Source organism: Prionailurus viverrinus, chromosome C2 (assembly GCF_022837055.1).
Source record: "Prionailurus viverrinus isolate Anna chromosome C2, UM_Priviv_1.0, whole genome shotgun sequence".
In the NCBI taxonomy this organism is placed as follows: domain Eukaryota; kingdom Metazoa; phylum Chordata; class Mammalia; order Carnivora; family Felidae; genus Prionailurus; species Prionailurus viverrinus.
This window is the reverse complement of record NC_062569.1, coordinates 82,660,569-82,680,454: the sequence shown is the minus strand read 5'-3', so window position 1 is coordinate 82,680,454 and position 19,886 is coordinate 82,660,569. Positions and strand designations below refer to the sequence as shown.

The window sequence follows — 19,886 nt, the reverse complement described above, 5'->3', positions numbered from 1 at the left end:
GGGTGTGGGAAGGCGGATGGGCTCAATGGGTAAGGGGCACTAAGGAATCTACTCCTGAAATCATTATTGCACTATATGCTAACTAATTTGGATGTAAATTTAAAAAAATAAAAAATAAAATTAAAAAAAGTAAATAATAATAAAATAAATAAATAAATAAATGTAAAAAATACATATAAAAATAAAAATAGGAAGACAAATGTAATGCTAAATATGGTCATATCTAAAAGAAATAGTAATTTCTAGGCTATACTGAGAAATTAAAAAACCAGCATCATAAGGGAAGACTTCTAAATTTTTAAAAATTTTTTTTGAGAGAGAGAGAGAAGAGAGAGAGAGAGAGAGAGAGAGAGAGCAAGCAGAGAGAGGCAGAGGGAGAGAAAGAACCTCAAGCAGGCTTCACACTCAGCATAGAGCCCAAAGTGGGACTCGATCTATGACTGTGAGATCATGACCTGAGCCAAAATCAAGAGTCAGATGTTCAACCAACTGAGCCACCCAGGTGTCCCATAAGGCAAGATTTTTAACACGGTTATTTCAGTAATATATACCTCAAGCAGTGAACAATTTAGTAAAGCAACAGAAGATGTGAAAGCACAAAGAAAATAAATTTTAGGGGCGCCTGGGTGGCGCAGTCGGTTAAGCGTCCAACTTCAGCCAGGTCACGATCTTGCGGTCCATGAGTTCGAGCCCCGCGTCAGGCTCTGGGCTGATGGCTCAGAGCCTGGAGCCTGTTTCCGATTCTGTGTCTCCCTCTCTCTCTGCCCCTCCCCCGTTCATGCTCTGTCTCTCTCTGTCCCAAAAATAAATAAACGTGAAAAAAAAAATTTAAAAAAAAAAAAGAAAGAAAATAAATTTTATATAATTCACATAGATATAATATTGCACCAAACAACCTGGAAATTATGCATTATTGTCAAGCTTATATTAAACATAATAAAAATTGGCCATGTGTTAGGCAACAAATTTCAAAACATGGTGAATTTCAGATAGTATTTTCTGACTACAATGCAATTAAGACAGAAATCAACAGCTTAAACATAAGTAGGAAAAAATCTAACACATTTGGCCCATCTTATTCATGAACAGAAATCAAAATCCTTTAAAAAATAGCAAATTAACCCAACAATATACTAAAAAGTTAGTACATTAAGAATGAGCTGGATTTATCACAATACAAACTGGTTTTATGCACTCTCATTCTATTGGGTTAATGTAGCCATTATATAATTTTATTAAAGTGACTTAAAGTCTCTAATCATCTGAAATGTTGAGTTAGCTCTGTTCCACCTCTATCTCAGATGATAAAGATGATCAGATGAAAAGAACTTTAGTGACTGCAAATGTGGTTTGCAAACTGAAAAACACTATAATAATGAGATGTTATTTTATTATGCACAAAAATGTTAATTTTTGCATCTCAGCTCATGTCAAAGTAGTTCATGAGCTATATTAAACACTATTGTTAATAATGTGTTCCTAAAAGAAGTAGGTGAAATGCACATGTAAAAGGGTTTATAGATTTATATGTATAATCTGAAAATGATTATAAACAGCTTTTATGCTCCATCCAGAATAATGTCATCCTCAGAGGCCTACTCTGAAACTTCCTTGATCCTACCCCTTTGCCTTCTACCCAAAGTCAGTCATAATTCTAAAATGTGTGTTAATTATTTGCTTGGTCTTCTTTATAGTTTTACACCCATGGCTATATTCCCTAAGTGTATGTGTGTGTGTGTGTGTATAGTTTTACTTGTTTTTGAAATTTAAATTTGAGGAATTGTAATACACATATATCTAGATGACTTGCTTCTTTTGTTTAACCTCATTTAAGATTTTTCAACTGTGGCATCTATAGGTGCAATTAATTAATATATTCTGCTTTTTAGAGTTCCCTTATATAAATATACTCTTGTGGTATCTATTTTAATGGTAACAGACATTTGGGTTATATCAAGTATTTTATTTAATTTTTTCAAACAGTGTTACTGTGAGCATTGCTGTCCATGTCTCAGTGTACAAGGGTAAAACTTTATTTAGATTTTACTTCTAAGAGTGAAATCACTATATTAAAAGTACATACATTTTAAATATACTATGAAATTCTCAGCTAAGGAGCTTGTACCTATTTGCATTCCCATTTGCAGTGGATGTGCCTTTCTGATATATTACATTCTCAAAATTCAAAATAGAATTCATCTTCTCAATTTTTGTTGCTGTGATTGACTTGAAATGATTTTTTGAAATTTTAGTTTGCATTTCCCTTGTTACCAGTAAGATTAAGTTTATTTCCTTTTTATTTATTGTTTATTTATTTTCTTTTCTGTGAAATGCCTCTTCATGTCTTAAGAATGAAAGAGGAAAGATCACAACCAATACCACAGAAATACAAACAATTTTAAGAGAACACTATGAAAAATTATATGCCAACAAATTAGGAAGAAATGGACAAATTCCTAGAAACTCACAAACTACCAAAACTGAAACATGAAGAAATAGAAAATTTGAACCCATAACCAGCACAGAAATTAAATCAGTAATCAAAAATCTCCCAACAAATAAGAGTCCTGGGCCAAATGGCTTCCCAGGGGAATTCTACCAGACATTTAAAGAGTTAACACCTATTCTCTTCAAACTGTTCTATAAAACAGAAATGGAAGGAAAACTTCCAAGCTCCTTCTAGGAAGCCAACATTACCTTGATTCCAAAACCAGACAAAGACCCTACTAAAAAGGAGAATTACAGGCCAATATCCCTGATGAACATGGATGCAAAAATTCTCAAGAAGATACTACCAAACTGAATTCAACAGCCCATTAAAAGAATTATTCACATGGGGCGCCTGGGTGGCTCAGTCGGTTAAGCGGCCGACTTCGGCTCAGGTCATGATCTCACAATCTGTGAGTTTGAGCCCCGCATCAGGCTCTGTGCTGACAGCTCAGAGCCTGGAGCCTGTTTCAGATTCTGTGTCTCCCTCTCTCTGACCCTCCCCCATTCATGCTCTGTCTCTCTCTGTCTCAAAAATAAATAAACATTAAAAAAAATTAAAAAAAAAATAAATAAATAAAAGAATTATTCACCATGATCAAGTGACTTATTCCTGGGCTTAAGACAATTTTATTTTTAATCATTTCTTATTAAATACTGATAGATACAAAATAAGATTTAAACAATATACCTGAGATATAAAGAATTACAATTCAATGGACACTGATACACTTTAAAGAAAAATAAGTTACCTTTTGTGTGTATCCTTGCTCATCTTATTCCCCTTCCTCACCAATGGATGTACCCACAATACTAAATCATGCACTTATTGGTTTGTTTTTGGTTTATCACTCTTTTGTATAGTTTTACATTGTTTTACTGCATATATGTCAGTTATAAACTTTTCACCTCACCCTCATGCTCAATATTTTCCCAATTAGCATTAGCTGGACTAGTCAGCATGATCCAGGAGAGTGATTCAACTGTATAAAATAAAATGAGGCTAGATTTGCCTTTGTGAGCAGCCACTTAACTGCAAATCATAGCTTGAAATTCAAAACACTAGTCCCTTTGACTTTCAATTTTGGGGTTATGTTTGGACTGACTAGGTGTTTTATTCTCTCCCCTTTGTATTGAAGAGGATATTAAGAATCATGTCTCTCATCTGATTAGTATACTCACAGTTTATCTCAGGTTCATCGAAGCAATACTGAGATAGGTGTGTATTCCATTCATGTTATTTTATATTAAGGTTGCCAAAACAATTGTCACAGAACCAATTTACAATGCTACTTCATTAATTTCTATAATGTAAGAACACCGTTTCATAAAATGTATATGTAGCTAACACTTCCTCATCCTTTGGTTTCCTATGATTATTCTGTGATTGTACTTTCATTATTCTGTAATAATTCTGGTTACAGCAAGAGAACTCTTAAAAAAGTCTTCTAGTAGCTTTAATTCACAAAACCGTTTCAGTAAAAGCATCTAAACTTCCAGGAGTTCTATTTTTCTTAAGTTTATTTACTTATTTCTGAGAGAGAGAGAGAGAGAGAGAGAGAGAATGCAAGCATGAGCTGGGGAGAGGCAGAGAAAGAGGGAAAGAGAGAGAAAATCCCAAGCAGGCTCCATGCTGTCAGCACAGAGCCCAACGCAGGGCTCGAACTCACGAACCATGAGATCATGACCTGAGCTGAAATTAAGAGTTGGCTTAACCTGACCAAGCCACTCAGGTGCCCCCTAAAGCTCTAGGAGTTTTAGTGCCACTATGGCAGAGTAAGCAGCCTATAGCCCATCCTTCTTGCCAAATACAGCCAAAAACTCTAGAAAAATACAAAATTAGCAAAGTGAGGATGAGGAAAAATGAAAACAGGATGACTATAGAATAAAGACAAAATATGAAGTCACCTGCATCAGAAGGACTTTCTTGTCTTGTTTCACTTTGTTTTCCTCTCATGGCTTTGCACTGAGTTTTGAGTCTGAGACACAGAATTGGTTGGTGGCAATGAAGCAAAACTCAGATAGAAACTTAACTTCTAGGCCAGGGGAATTGGGAAAAGGCATTCCTGTGGGCCAGAGAGTGAGGAGAGAGTCCCAGAGGAAGAGAGCTAGTAAAGGAGAGACCTTAATCCTAGGTATCAACCCTCCCAATTCTCAGTCTAACCCCTGAGTCATATGTACATGGGACACTCATAATCCAATGAATCAACAGCTTAAAACTGAACTTGGTTTTGTGCAACAAAAAGGAAAGTAGAAATTATGACCTCTAAATACCTGGCTAAAATAAAAACAAAACATTCTTCAGAGGATTCTACCCACCACATATTTACAATGTCCACAATTAATCCCAATTATTCAACAAATAACCAGAAAAATATGATCCAGTCTCAAGACAAAAGACAATCTACAAATGCCAACAGAGAGATGACCCAGAGATTGAAATGACCAAAGACTTTAAAGCAGCTGTTATAACTATGCTCCAAGAAGTAAGAAAATATACTTGAAATAAATGAAAAGATAGAATAGAATATAGAAACAGAGAAATAGAAAGTAAATTAAAAACAAATGGAAATTATAGTACCTGATATAAAAGAATGGATTATCTCACTAGCAGAATGTAGATGAGAAAGAAAAGGGTCATTGAACATGAAAATAAATAAAAATTATCATTTTTTTCTTTCAGAGAACTTTATATAGTTAGATATGCTAGTGATGAGATCTTTCAACTTGTAAATGTCTGAAAATGTCTTTATTTTCTCTACCTTTAACACGTTTTGCTAGCTATAGTTTCAGGTTGATGGCTTTCTTCTTAAGTAGTTTTAAAAGTCAGTGGTCCACAGACTTCTTATTTGCTTTATTTCTGATATGAAATTTGTTATCATCCTTATCATTGTTCTTTTGTAACTAAAGTAACACATGTTTTCTTCTCTAGTGTTTTTTAAGATTTTTCTCTTCATTGGTGGTTTTGAACAATTAGATTACGAAGTACCATTTTTCCCTCAAGCGTTTGTTGAGCCTCTTGGATTTGTGGGCTTAGAATTTTCACACAATTTTGAAAACTTCTGGCCATTATTTCTTCAATTATTTTTGTCTGTCCTGACTTCTCATTCCTCTCATTCAGAGATTCAAATTAAATGCACATTAGCATGATTGAAGTTATCCAACTGCTGCTCTGTTCTATGATTATTAATATTCTGTGTTTCTGTATATATCTCAATTTGATAGCTTCTATTGCTATTGCTATGTCTTTAAGTTCAGTGATACTTTTTTTTCAATGTCCAATCAGCTGTTAATTCTCTCCAATGTACTTTTTATCTGTAGAAGTTTGATTTGAGTCATTAAAGAAGAAACTTCCACATTTCTACTTAACTTCTTGAACATGTGGAAAAGAGTAATAAAAACCTTTTTAATGTCTTTGTCTTCTAACTCCAACATCTGTGTTCATTCTGAGTGGGTTTCATTTGATTAAGTTTTTCCACATTGGACTAAGTTTTTCCACATTGGCAATTGTTTCCACAATTTTCACATGACATTGTGAATGTCACTTGACTGAGTGGTGATAGTTTTGTATTTCTATAAATATTCTTGATCTTTGTTCTGGGATGCTGTTAAGTTACTTTCAAATTGATTATCCTTTCAGGCCTTTCTTTGATAATATGTGAGGCCTGTCCAAAACAAGGCTCAGTACAAGGTTAATTATTCCCCAATATCGAAGTAAGACCTTCCTCAGCACTCTACCTAATTGCCAAGGAATTATGACTTTGTGGCAAGTGAGAAAAGACATTCTTCCTACTTTGTCTGAGTGCTGGGCACTATTCCATCTAATTTTTAATCTAGCCTTTTCCCCAGTCTTGGGTATTTTCCTCACACACATGTGCTAATCAATATTCTACTTCACATTTGAGGGGGACCGTTTTCAGAGTTCCAAGATTCTCTATATGCGAGGCATTCTCCTCTCTGGCACTCTGTCCAATAAACTCTAGCAGCCTTGATTTCCTTGGACTCAGCTCTACCTGCTCAACTCAGGGTGTCTGTTGGGTCCCATCTCAGTTTCTTCTCACTGTGCTGTGGTCTGAAAACACTCTCAAGGCAATACATGGGGCAAATGTAGGGCTGATCTCATTTGTTTCCTAACACTTTGTTGCCTGATGTCCAATATATTAAAACATTTTTTAATATACATTGTTTGTTTGTGTGTGTGTGTGTGTGTGTTTTAAATTTGTGGGTAAATTCAGTCCTTGTTATTCTATCTTTACCAGAAGGAAAAATCTTTCTATTCTGTATTTAGATTTTAAATTTGTTTATTTTGAGACACAGAGCACGAGCCGGGGGGTGCAGAGAGAGAGGGAAAGAGAGAATCCAAAGCAGGATCTGAGCTGTCAGCACACAGCCTGATGCGGGGCTCAAACTCATGAAATGTAGATCATGACCTGCACTGAAATCAAGAGTCAGATGCTTAACTGACTGAGCCAGCCAGGTGCCCCTATATGTTGATTTTAAACATACATATTTAGAAATCTGTTTCAGACAATTATATTTTCTCCATATCTTACAGTACCATATTATTTTTTTTTTACTCAATATTTGTAACTTTCCCTGTTGGTGGTACATTTCTCATATAACCAGTGCTTCTTACTACTGCTTCTTTTTGTTTTAAATAGGGATTCCATATACCTCGAGGTGTGGAAGTGTGGTATTTTAGTAACATACCAATACCTATGTTTCATATGTGCTTCTGCTGAGTTCCTGTTAATTTCACTCATGTAGTAGTTATTCCCATTTTTAAGTTTGAAATTCATGTAACTATATGTGAATAGCATGCATTTGTATTTCACCCTCACCTACACTGGAGGCTTGTGCTTCAGATTTAACTGATGATTCTTTTCCCATCCAAGTCTCTATCTTCCATTTTCTCCTCCCTCTCCATTCTCTTTCTCTAATTCCAAACTACTTGTTTATATACAATAATATAGTAATTCCTGCTTTAATGCAAGTGTTCTCTCTCATGGTGAGAATTAAATGGGTTGCTGAGTTGTAACAGCTCTTTATACACTCTGAATACAAGTCCCTTATTAGATATAGGATTTGCAAATAATCTTTCCCCTTTCTGTTGACTGTCTTTCCACTTTCTTGATGATGTCATCTAAAAAGACAGATGTTTTCCATTTTGGTATAGCCAAATTTATCTTTTATTTTTATTTACTTAATTTTTATGTATCATCTGTAGTTTTAGAGTCATATCTAAGAAACCACTGCCTAATCCAAAATCACAAAGATATACTCATATGTTTTCTTCTAAGAATTTTAGCTTTTATATTTGGGTCTACAGGACATTTTAAGTTACTTTTTGTATATAGTATGAGTTAGGGGTCTCATTTCCTTCTTTCAAAAATGTATATCCTATTGTTCTAGCACCATTTGTTGACACGGTTATTTTATCCAAAGTTGAATTGTTGGCACCCTTGCCAAAAAACAATTAGCCATAAAATATGACTTTATTTATGGACTTTCAATTATACTCCATTGATCCATAAGTCTGCCCTTATGTCACTACCACATAGTCTTGATTACTGTAGCTTTGTAGTTAAGTTTTCAAATCAGGAAGTGTGAGTTTTTAATGTTCTTTTTCTCTTTCAATAGTGTTTTACAGGGTCCCTTCCATTTCCTTATGAGGTGTGAAGTCAGTGTTTCCTATACCTTTCCTGAGCAGATGATCATGCAAGTGGCCTTCAAGGTTCCCAAGAATATGGCAATTTTTTAAATATCTGATTTATTTATCTTTATATCTATCTTGAGAGAAAGAGAATGAACACATAAGCAAGCAGGGGAGGGGCAGAGGGAGAACGAGAGAACAAATCTTAACCAGACTCCATGCCCAGGGCAGGCCTGGCAGGGGGTTCCATCTCACAACCATGAAATCATGACCCAAGTCAAATCCGAGAGTCAGATGCTTAACCAACTGAGCCACTCCGATGCCCCTAGGGCAAAGATTTTCAAAGCACCTTATGGACATCTCATTCCTCAGCTTTTTTTCTATTTTCAGTCAACCTCTTGTCAGCACCAATGGACAGTACCACCACAGGCAACTTCAATGTTGAAAAACTGCCAATAGCTGTTTCTGAAAAATCCCCTGGGAATAGGGTTGTTCACACAAAGTTAGTTCTGACTAAGGTCAAATAAGGAAAAATACCTGGAAATGAAGCTTTGCAGTGAGCTTCCAGACAGGTCAAAAAGTGACACTTCTCTGGGGATCTTCAAACCTGTTCTGTTCCCTCCAGCAGCTGCTAGGCTGCTGGTAATGCTGTTAATTTTCCAGGCTTCCATAGATTTGGGGAAAGGGGAGAGAATTAGGGCAAGTTAAAAGCACTGCAAGCTCAGTGTTATTACTGAGATACAGCTTTTTTTATGACACTTTTTGAAATGTATCAAGGATTTGGTTAATTTCCAGAGTTCTGAAACAGTGATTTTGACAGATTTTGCTAGTATAATGATTGCTTTTATAAAGAAGCAGATTTTCTGAGGTCTTTAATCTGCCATTCAGGAGTGCTTCTAACCCTGACATAATGTAAAATCCCCATTTCCAGCTAGTTGTGGTTCTATCTAATCTAGACTCCCCACAGGCTTTTTTTCTTTTAGATTCCACCTGCTAATCTTATGCTCCTTCATTCTAGGATTTTCTTCAAGGTAGAGATTTGGTTGGTTGGTTGTTTTCAAGGTAGAGGGTTTTGTTTGTTTGTTTGTTGCCTGTTTGTTTTAATTTATCTTTAATGTGCAAGTCTATGTATTTCAGTTGGGAAAGGTACTTTTCTATGTGAATTCCATACACAATATTGGACAGAAGTGTAAAAACACTTTTTAAAATTATGGCAAGTATTTGGTAACATGAGATGATCTGAATACCAAAAAATATAGTTTTTACAAACACTTAAGTGGTGGTAAGAGATAAAATCCATAACAAAGATGGTGACATAAGTCTCAGTCAGGAAAAAAGCCAACCCCTTTCCTAAAATGGAAAGAATTAATAGGAATAGGAATGGCAGAATTCCAGGAAGTGTAGGATTGAGGAGGCAAGTGGATAAAGAAGTTTTTATTGCAGATATATTTTCTCTGTGAATGGAATGTATAAAGGTTGGCAATGGTAGGATAAGTTCTTAAAAAATATGGAGACATGTTGACAGAACAAACGTGGAGGATGAGGGAGAAATGTAAGGATTCAGAGAATAATGTTTCTCAGTTTTGAGAACATAGTAAGAGTGAAGATCATAAATCTGTAATGCCAATAATCTGCACCACGATGTGATTCACTATAACACTGGCACTCTACCAGTTAGGGCTTAAGTCATGTGAAATCACTTCCATTTCTACAAATACATCAGCTCTTTCATACCTTCATGCCTTGTTCAATGCCCTTCTCCAGTTCTCCATGATATATAGCATCTAGTCTTCATCTGTTGTGTACTTCTCTCCAGGAGATAGATATCTATGCCTTACCTAATTAATAAGTTGGACAAAAAGCCTTTATGCTAACTACATCTCAGATCACCCTTCTGGTGTAGAACCCTACTCTGGTGAGGCACATTCATAAGAACAGGTCTTTCCTGACTTGTATGGAAAGAAGCAGTTCTTAGCTTCTTTCTACAGTACTTCTTAGAATAAATCTAGAGTACTTCTTTGAATAAATCAATTCATTTTGTAAGTCGGTAGTTAAGAAGCACATTTTTATATCTGACCCAAGCTCCATTCTCTAATAAATATGAAAAGACAGGTTGATTCCCATCTTAGTCAGTTGAAGGTGCTATAACAAATTGCAATTGAGTGGGTGGCTTATTGATAACAGAACTTTATTTCTCACAGTTCTGGAGGCTACAAAGTCCAAGATTAAGGTGCCAGCACATCCAATGTCTGTTGAGAGCCCATTCCCTGGCTCATAGACCCTGTCTTCTAAGAGCATTACCCTAACATGAAGTGGAGAACAAAGGAATTCTGTGAGGTCTCTTTTATTAAGGATACAAATCCTATTCATGAGGGCTCCACTCTCATGACCTAATGGCCTTCCAAATGTTCCATGTCCAGATATCATTACATTAGGCATAGGCCATCAACATGTGAATCTGAGGGGGATACCAACATTCAGCCCATAAATATCCTCTTTCGTTTATTTCAGCTGACACATTATTATCATCCTCAAATATGAACAGGGCTTCTTTAACAGAAGTTTTAACACATTATCAGTCTTTTCTATGAACATATCTGTTGCTCTGTCCTAGACTTTAAGCACTTGGGATGCAGCAAACATGATTGTCACTACTGAATACTTAGCACCTAACCAAGGGACCAAATGTAGAAGACAAACTATAATTATTGATCGAAGTGGAAGGCAATTTCCTTATAACAAAAGGAGGAAGATTGTAGAGATTTCAGAAGCAGGCCTTCCACTTCCTATTTTTTAAATGAGTTCTCTGAAAGAAACTGCTGAATAAAGCAGTATATTGTGAAAACAAGCTTAGAGGTAAAAAATAGGTACAGCACAACAATAGATACAGTTTTCTTCCATGACTAAATAAAATGTAAGCCTTTGAAGAGCCTTTAAAAAGCATGCATTCCAGTTTTAAAACATGAATAATATCTTTACATAGTTCTATGCCGTGATCTCTCAGATATATTGAAAGCAAATAAATAAGGGAGAGAAAATCTGTGTAATATGCTACTACTTACATAAAAATTGTAAATATGGGGCACCTGGGTGGCTCAATCGGTTAAGTGTCTGACTCCTGATCTCAGCTCAGGTCATGATCTCATGGTTTGTGAGTTCAAGCTCAGGCTCAGACTCTACACTGACATTGCGGAGCCTACTTGGGATTCTGTCTCTCCCTTTCTCTGCCCCACCCTCTCTCTCTTTCTCTCTCTCAAAATAAATAAACTTTAAAACAAATTGGTAAATATGCATATATGTCGACATACACTTTTATTAACAGGATATGCAATAAAAACTTGCCAAGTCAACATGTAATCATTATCCAGTTAACTTAATAAAGGATAAGTTTTCCTTACTTACAACCTTTGGTGGTTTTATGTTTTCCCCTCAAATGTACATGCCCCTAAAAAAGACATTTGGAAAGAAGTCATCTTTTCTGATCACATTATTGTCAACAAGGAATGTGTGATCTTCTCCTTGAAGAGTGCAGGTGTTTGCATGTGAGATTTGACACTTAGGTTGCTAGGGTAACAGTCTGCTCCTTAATAATGAAAAAGAAATCAGCACTAGAGTAAAAAGATGTGCGAACAGACCAGCTAAAAAGTCCATTTGGAAAAAAAAATAGGGTTTATTCTAATATTGAATTAAACATGGGCAAATCAGGAAATGGGAACTCACACTCATATTTTTCATCTTCTTCTAGCATCTGAGAGAGCTCTCGCAATCTACTTGTCCTATGTTCTTGGTAGTCTCCTGCTTTCTCCATCTCCCCTCAGATGAAACTCACTCTCTTATTTGCTTAAAGTGTGATTATGTATAGCTTGCAAAGTGTAACATTTCCCCCCAAAATGGTTATCTTCCATATTAAAAAGGTAAAAGGGAATTCACCCTCACACTCCCTCTCCCTCTCTCCATCAACCCAGGACTTTTCAAGAGACACTGAAATGGTATCACTTAGATGCTCCAATACAGACAGTTTATTGGTCCCATAATACTGTTGCCTCAAATTACTATTCCAAAATCATCCTTCCTGAATTTGGAACATACACTCTGAAATCAAGAATATAATTTCAAGAAACATACAAAATTAAGTTAAGAGATTAATCAACAGAGTCCTAATATCCCACATTTACTAATAATGACTCGTTTAATCAAAAGCAACCCAATACTTTTAAAATTCAGTTCAATCTCTGAATTGAGGTAGAAGGTGGAGAAGTTAGATTAAAGGTTGTTCAGTGTGGTGATCACATGTATTTTCTTGAATACTTTATTTTTAGTCTTCTCAGATTTTCATTCAGACAATGTGGACTTGGTATCTTCTGAGATATTTTTGCTCTAGAATTTTGTAAGTCACTTTTTATAGCAACTTCCTTTTTAATTAAAAAAGAAAAACAGTACAGGGCACCTGGGTGGCTCAGTTAGTTAAGTGTCTGACTCTTGATTTCAGCTCATGTTATGATCTCAGTGTTCATGAGTTCGAGCCCCGAGTTGGGCTCTGCACCAATAGCACAGAGCCTGCCTGGGATTCAATCTCTCTCTCTGTCTCTCTCTCTCTGCCCCTCCCCTGCTCATGCTTGCTCTCTTTCTCTCAAAAATAAAAAAAAATAAACATTTAAAAAACAAAAATAAAACCACTATGATGTGATTTTCCCTACATGATATTAAGATATATTTGAAAATCAAATAATTTAGGTATGATATTAGATCATGAAAGTTCTAATGGCCCAAAGCAGCAAAATTTCAATGCAGAAGTTGACTTTAGTTAGTGTAGAATTCAGAAACACACTAATAGGACAGCAACAAAATTAAAAAGGAAATAAATCCATAAATGGTCTGAGATTAGAAGAGAAGGATACCAGAAATCCAATAATTCTTAGAAATTTTTGGAAGACTTTGGGAGCATAGAATTGTTCTGAGAGGTGAAATGGAATTAGTGAACAATAATGCCTTCTTCAAAGTTAAATATAATTTGAATTAAACTTCTCATTATCAACATTAGACAAAGAAATGGCTTCAAAGCAAGTATTAGAGCATAATGTTTTCAAATGCAATAGCTTAATAAAGCTTCTATATTAAAAGGCAATCTCCCCATCCCCAAATGTTTCTATCATGCAACATTTAGGTAACAATGGTCAATAACTATCATACCTTTTTAAAATGACATGTAGATTCTTACACCATTCTTGTTCAGCGTCCTTCCCTCAGCTTTCTTCTTCTGTAATACGCAGTGCACAGTGCAACGAGTCATGCCTAAGATGCATGAGAGATGATGCTATTAACATGACGGATCATGCTCAAATTCTCCAAAGTCTTCCCAATATCTATGAATTAAAGCCTGGACTCCCTAACATGGACTACAAAACCGACATGAACTGGTCACCACTGGACCTAGCCTTGTCTTTTCCCATTTAACTCCTTTTCCTCCAGTTTCATGCATTGTGCAGTTTCACATTTAGGTCATGCCCCTGGGCCTTTGTACAGATGACTCTCTTTGAAACCTTTCCCATGTTTCTACCTGCTCCCCATTGCAGCTGGATCAAAACAGAATATAATACAAAATATTCATCCCATGTGAAGGCCCCACAAGAGCTAGTTCCTGCCCAGTCCTGCAGTCTCATCTCAACCTTTTCTTCTTGTTCCCTAGTTCCAGCCACATCAGCCCACTTCATACCCCTGTAGGCACCGAGTTCTTTACCACCTCCGGCTCTCCACATATGCTATTCTGCCTGCCTAGAAGTATGTTTCTTTTCTCCGTTTTTCACCTACTTAACTTCTATACATCTTTCAAGTCTCATTTCACATACCATTGCTTCAGGAAAAATCTCCTCAAATTCATTCCCATAATGGACCAGGGACTCTGTCTAATGTTAGCACAGCACCCTATACTTTTTCTTCATAGTTCTTATTACATTTTCTAATCATATGCATTCATGGGTTTCTTTTTTTTAATTTTTTTAATGATTATTTATTTTTGAGAGAGAGAGAGAGAGAGAATGAGCATGAGCAGGGGAGGGGCAGGGACAGTGGGAGACAGAATCCAAAGCAGGCTCCAGGCTCCCACCTGTCAGCACAGAGCCTCATGCCCGGATTGAATATACAAACTGAGAGGTCATGACCTGAGCCGAAGTCGGATTCTTAACCAACTGAGCTACCCAGGCGCCCTGCATTTATGTGGTTCTTAAAAATTAATATTCATCTTCCACTATGAGACTTTAAAATCCATGGAGGCATGGTAATTTTCCTTGACAAGAAATTGAATCTTTGTTCTAGACACTTCAGCAGCTAGCAGAACACCAGATATACCAGCTATTTGATAAACCACTGTTTAAATGAGTTGTATTGGGGCACCTGGGTGGCTCAATCGGTTAAGCGTCCAACTTTGGCTCAGGTCATGATCTCACAGTTTGTGTGTTTGAGCCCTGCATCAGGCTGTCTGCTGACAGCTCAGAGCCTGGAGCATGCTTCAGATGCTGTGTTTCTCTCTCTCTGCCCCTCCCCCACTCATGTTCTCTCCCTCTCTCTCTCTCTCTCTCTCTCTCTTTCAAAAATAAAAAAAAATAAAAATAAAAATAAAACATTAAAAAGATAAATATATGAGTTGTACTACTAACTTGTAGTTAAGGAAATTATTACCTGATAAGAAAAACATTGCCATACATTGTACTTTCTCATCACAAAAATATACAGTAGACCAATATGCTGCTTGCTTTCACAAAGCTCATTGGCAGATTAAGTGACTAATACATGTAAACACCTAGACTGGCTCAGTACTCAGCACATGATTGGAATTCACTTCTCATCACTTCTCCTGAGTCATCTGCTTTCACACGATGTAACATAATGAAGATTTTAATAAAACAGTCACTCTTTTCATTGTAATTGTGCATAAAGTGTTGTTGGTAAAGGATTTAGGAAAGGATAATTTAAAACATTCACTTGTCTTACCATAATTTTTCTCCAAAACAACTAGCCATATTCAGAAAGTGATGAAAATCAGAATTTTGGTCTCCAGAATCACTGAACAATTTTGGCAAACAATTTTTCTATGAATATCAATTCCTACTATATTTGAAGATGATCAGACCCACAGGTTTAACATTTACATTTAATTGTTCTCTACGGAAGGCATGTGCTAAGGAATGCACAGAGCCTCAGGGTTTCATTTATGCAAGTGCATGTTTCCCTCTGTGATTTTCTTGGGAAATTGTATATTTGAATGTGTATGCTACAAACACATTCTCTATATTAAATGCAGACAACTACTTTATTTTCATAGAGATAATAGCTCTCCCTCGCATCAGTACTGTTTAAGAGTATATCTTTTCAGATTCATACCACAGAATTCTGAATATTAATGTAAGTCTTTAAAGTATTTTGACACTTATCGTTTTGGATCTTCAAAAAATTATCAAATATTGTTGGACAGGATACAAATTTCTATCTGATACATGAAGAATTTAAAGTCAGAGGGACTGATTTGCAGAAGGTTGTTTTTGCAATATAGAATATAAGGTTGAGAAGTAGATTCTTATTTTCTGTTCCATGATATGTATCCTAAATTGTGTTACAAATTATAAATATGTGCATATATATTTCAAACAACACAAATTCCCTTCTCTATAGAGTGTGGGTCTTTAAAAAAATCTTGCTTTCTTCTGAAATACAGGGGGAAAATGATGGTTTGCTGTGGGAGCATTTTCTTTTGTAGCTTTTACAAAACCAAATGTTTATTTCTCCTTCCACTGACATGTAGGCTGTGGTTCATCTGTGGTTTTTCTCAGTCTATAGATATACTTCATCTCTACCCTTCAAGTTTTCTTATTCTGGGTTCCAGGCTAAAGGTTCTTCTCCCTTGCTGGCCAGGTATATTCTCTTGCTAATGGACCAAAGAGCAAAATGATTGGCAGGAACTTGGAATGCCTATAAGAGCTTCTGTTGATCTGTAGAGTACATCATATTTGCTCATAAACCATTGGCTAAAGCAGCTACATGCATAAACTATGTCAATATATTGATTATGTAAACTCCTCCCATACAAGGTATTGGAAATTAACACAGCAATTTGTGAACAAGAATCCTCTTCCAGAGAAGAAGTTAATGATTGGCAAAAATAATGTGATCTATCAAAGACCTCTCTTGATCACAAATATTTTCTTCTTTTTTATTATTCTATTTATTTCCCCCAAAAAAGATACCCTAAAATTTTATCCTATCATGTTCTCAGCCTTGAAGTCCAAGATCTCATGATAGTCTTTAGATCAGATCCTGGTATAAGCCCCTCTTGGTCCTGAGACCTGTGAATTAAAGAGATAAATTTTCTATTGCCCACTGCGTTTTGTAAAGGGGAGAAGGGAAACATCCAGAAATCTTTCCATCTCAAAAATTCTTAAATTCCATTAGGCAAATATTATTAAATACCGTACTCTGAGGGTTGGTAATGTACCTTGACTGGCCCCAGGTCCTACTTCTTATAACTGACTCCACAGTTCATTATTTCCCGTAAGTTTTTACTCTGACCTCTGAGAGTTCCTTTATTTTCCTTGTCCAAACCAAAAAAAAAGCAATGAAGAACATGACCTACATAGAAATTGAGCAATTGTCTCAGCCTACTTTATGCCTGTAGATATTTGAAAACTAATTGTTTCACACCACAGTCACAATCTCTTTTAATACAGGTTTAATTTCAGTGAACTGCTTACAGTAGTATCCACACACACATCACTTTTCAAACACTGCATCTCCCAAACCCCAAAATTTTCTCTAGGAAAACACTTTTAATCTCTTCCTGAGCCATCATGTCAAACCAAAGAAATGTACTGGGGCCCATTACTAATCTACAGAGATATCTTAACAAAGGGAATCATGGTTGTGTATCCTTGATTTGGTTTATGCCTTGAGATTGAATGTGATTATTTGAATAACTACTCTATTTGCTATTTTACTATTGGACATGAGTAGGAATTTCACATCTTAGTCCCATAAGATAAAGGATTTCTGGATTCTTTTTTCCCTTATATCTCTGCTTACATATGGGCCAATTCTTTTCTGAGCACATATAGTAGTACTTGTCCTGTTTTATTTGCCTAGTGTAGCTAATAAATACAAATTGTAGTAAAATTTTGTATCACTTTTGTTTCATAAAACTTACTCTCCTAAATCCACACGCTTATTAGGTATACTGTTTGCCTTTCAAGTTTTCAATACCTTCAGTGTAGAAATGTTTACCGCTGCTGATATTTTCTGACTTTTTTCCACTGTCCAATAAAAGTCCCATCATTGGCCTGCTATATATTTTTAACAATATAGCTTGGGGCATTCGTTAGGGCATCACCCATTTCTAGTACCACTTTATTTGTATACCACTCAACTTTGCTGTGGAATAGCATCAAAACCTCAGTGGCTTACAGTTATAAACTTTCTTAATCATATTACATGTAGGTTGACTCTGGATGCTATGGTTTTACTTGTCTTGGCTCCATAAGAGTTTTCATCCCAAGAAATAGGCTATAGAAACAGCTTCTGTCTAGAAAAACATGTCCTCCTTTGGAATTGTGCAGTTTTTTCAACCTACCTTATGTCCGTAGATATTTTAAATACCAGTGATTGTTTCACATCACAAATAGTCACCATGTATCCATTCTCATGGCAGAGGAAAAGAGCAAGAAGTATCATAGCATTTTAAGCAGAAATGAATGTCTTAGTATGCAAGTTAGAGGCCTACATTTTTTTTTGAGCATGTTTTTGTGCTATAACAGAAGTCCTTGTGTTATTACTCTGAGTCCTCTACTGCAGTGAGGATCTGTAGTAAGTGACTGTGAGCTGTTTTGCTGTTATTCATCAAATCTTACATTTGTTGGAGCTCACAGACCCTCAGAGGATAAATAGGCAATCTTATTATACAAATGGAGACACCAAAGGCTAAAGAGGTGTCTTTCAAAGGGTAATGGCCATTGAAGAAGGCACTTGTTGGGACAAGCACTGGGTGTTTTATGTAAGGGATGAATCATGGGAATCTACCCCAAAACCAAGAGCACACTGTATACACTGTATGTTAGTCAACTTGATAATAAATCATATTAAAAAAATAAAAAAATTAAAAAACATGGGACAGAATTTGGCTCTTCTCACTTTTAATATAGAGTTTTGCCCACTACTTTACGCTTCCTTCTTCTGAAGGATCAGGAACTTTAGTCAAACGGGTGGGGTTTTTTGTTGTTATTGTTCTGTTTTGTTTTGTTTTTGTTATTATTGCTGTTTGTATTATCAATGTACGTAATGAAGGACTATGTCTTCAGCTCCTTTTTTTTCAGCCTCATATTCACATGTACTGTCAGCTTACGCTAAATTATGTAGTATGTCTATATCAGTTAATTTAGGTTAAATTATGTTCTAGTAACAAATAACTCCAAAATCATAACCTTAAAGCAACAAGGATGTATTGCTCACTCACATTCATGTGCACTTCAGGGTGGGCTGTAATTGTTCCATGGCAGTAAGAAAGTTGGCAGAACCATGCAATAGCTCTAATTTTTTCATTGGGAAGTTATCCAAATAACTTTGCCTATGTATCATTGGCTAGGACTGATGTTGATGGGATTGATAAAATAATCTTTGCATAAATTAAGGTTCAGAGCAGAAGGGAGGGCAGGAAATAATTTTTTGACCATGGTACAATTTCCAAGCACATACAATACCTCAGAGAAAGTTAATTTGTCTTTCTTCATTGCTTTATTTTATTGGAATAAGAGGTTTTCAAGGATGTTTGATGGGAAAAGGGCTGAAATATGTGGAAAATGGAACTCTTTTTGGCTTTATCACAAAATGTATACCAGCATTCTGCTCCTAGTCTATATAGAGAGGAGTAAGCTCCTAATAAGCCAATCTTCACACAAATAAGAGCTATTGATTCTCAGAAGGCAACTACTTGAGGGCCCTGGAGATGAAAGCTAAGCAAGCATCCTCAGAAGAGGAATTGAAACTTGGAGCATGTACCCAGCAAGAAGGAAGTACATTGGGTTTTTTTTTAGCTGCTCTACACAGAAAGAGATCACAACTCACAGCAGTGGTTACTGGGCATAGGGTGGCTATAACTCTGATACAAAACAAACAAACAAACAAAAAATGCCTCACCCTCTTTTTGTCAAAAGAATCAGGGAGAGAGCCCAGGGAAACTAGGCCTTCTTGAAAGGAAAAATCCAGAGAAGAGGAATACTGAAAAGGCACTGTGCAGTCTTGACTTTGAAGCGAATTTTCTTCTAAACAAAACCATCAACAGTATTTAAATCACCATAACAAAATTAAGAACTTACACAAGATAATATTCATAATGCCCCAAATCCACTCCAAAGTCACTTCATTTACGAAGAGCCAGACACAATGGACCTACTTTGAAGGACAAAGAAAATCAACAATTGTCAACCCTGGGAAAACAGATTTTAGAATTATCAGGCAAGAACTTTATTTTTTTTTTCAATATATGAAGTTTAGTGTCAAATTGGTTTCCATACAACACCCAGTGCTCATCCCAAAAGGTGCCCTCCTCAATACCCATCACCCACCCTCCCCTCCCTCCCACTCCCCATCAACTCTCAGTTTATTCTCAGTTTTTAAGAGTCTTCTATGCTTTGGTTCTCTTCCACTCTAACCTCTTTTTTTTTCCTTCCCCTCCCCCATGGGTTTCTGTTAAGTTTCTCAGGATCCACAG

The 19,886-nt window shown here is 36.1% G+C and overlaps 1 long non-coding RNA gene across 1 annotated transcript in view; it reads right to left on the bottom strand.

Annotated features, from left to right (window-relative positions):
- The window catches only part of LOC125175388 (uncharacterized), an 86,697-nt gene extending 67,077 nt beyond the window's left edge, over positions 1-19,620 (bottom strand). Inside the window, exons 1-2 of the long non-coding RNA XR_007155767.1 lie at positions 19,492-19,620; positions 13,331-13,432 (exon numbers count right to left, since the gene is read on the bottom strand). This is a non-coding gene — a long non-coding RNA (uncharacterized LOC125175388). The remainder of the gene's footprint in view (positions 1-13,330; positions 13,433-19,491) is intronic.
- Between the last annotated feature and the right edge of the window lie 266 nt (positions 19,621-19,886).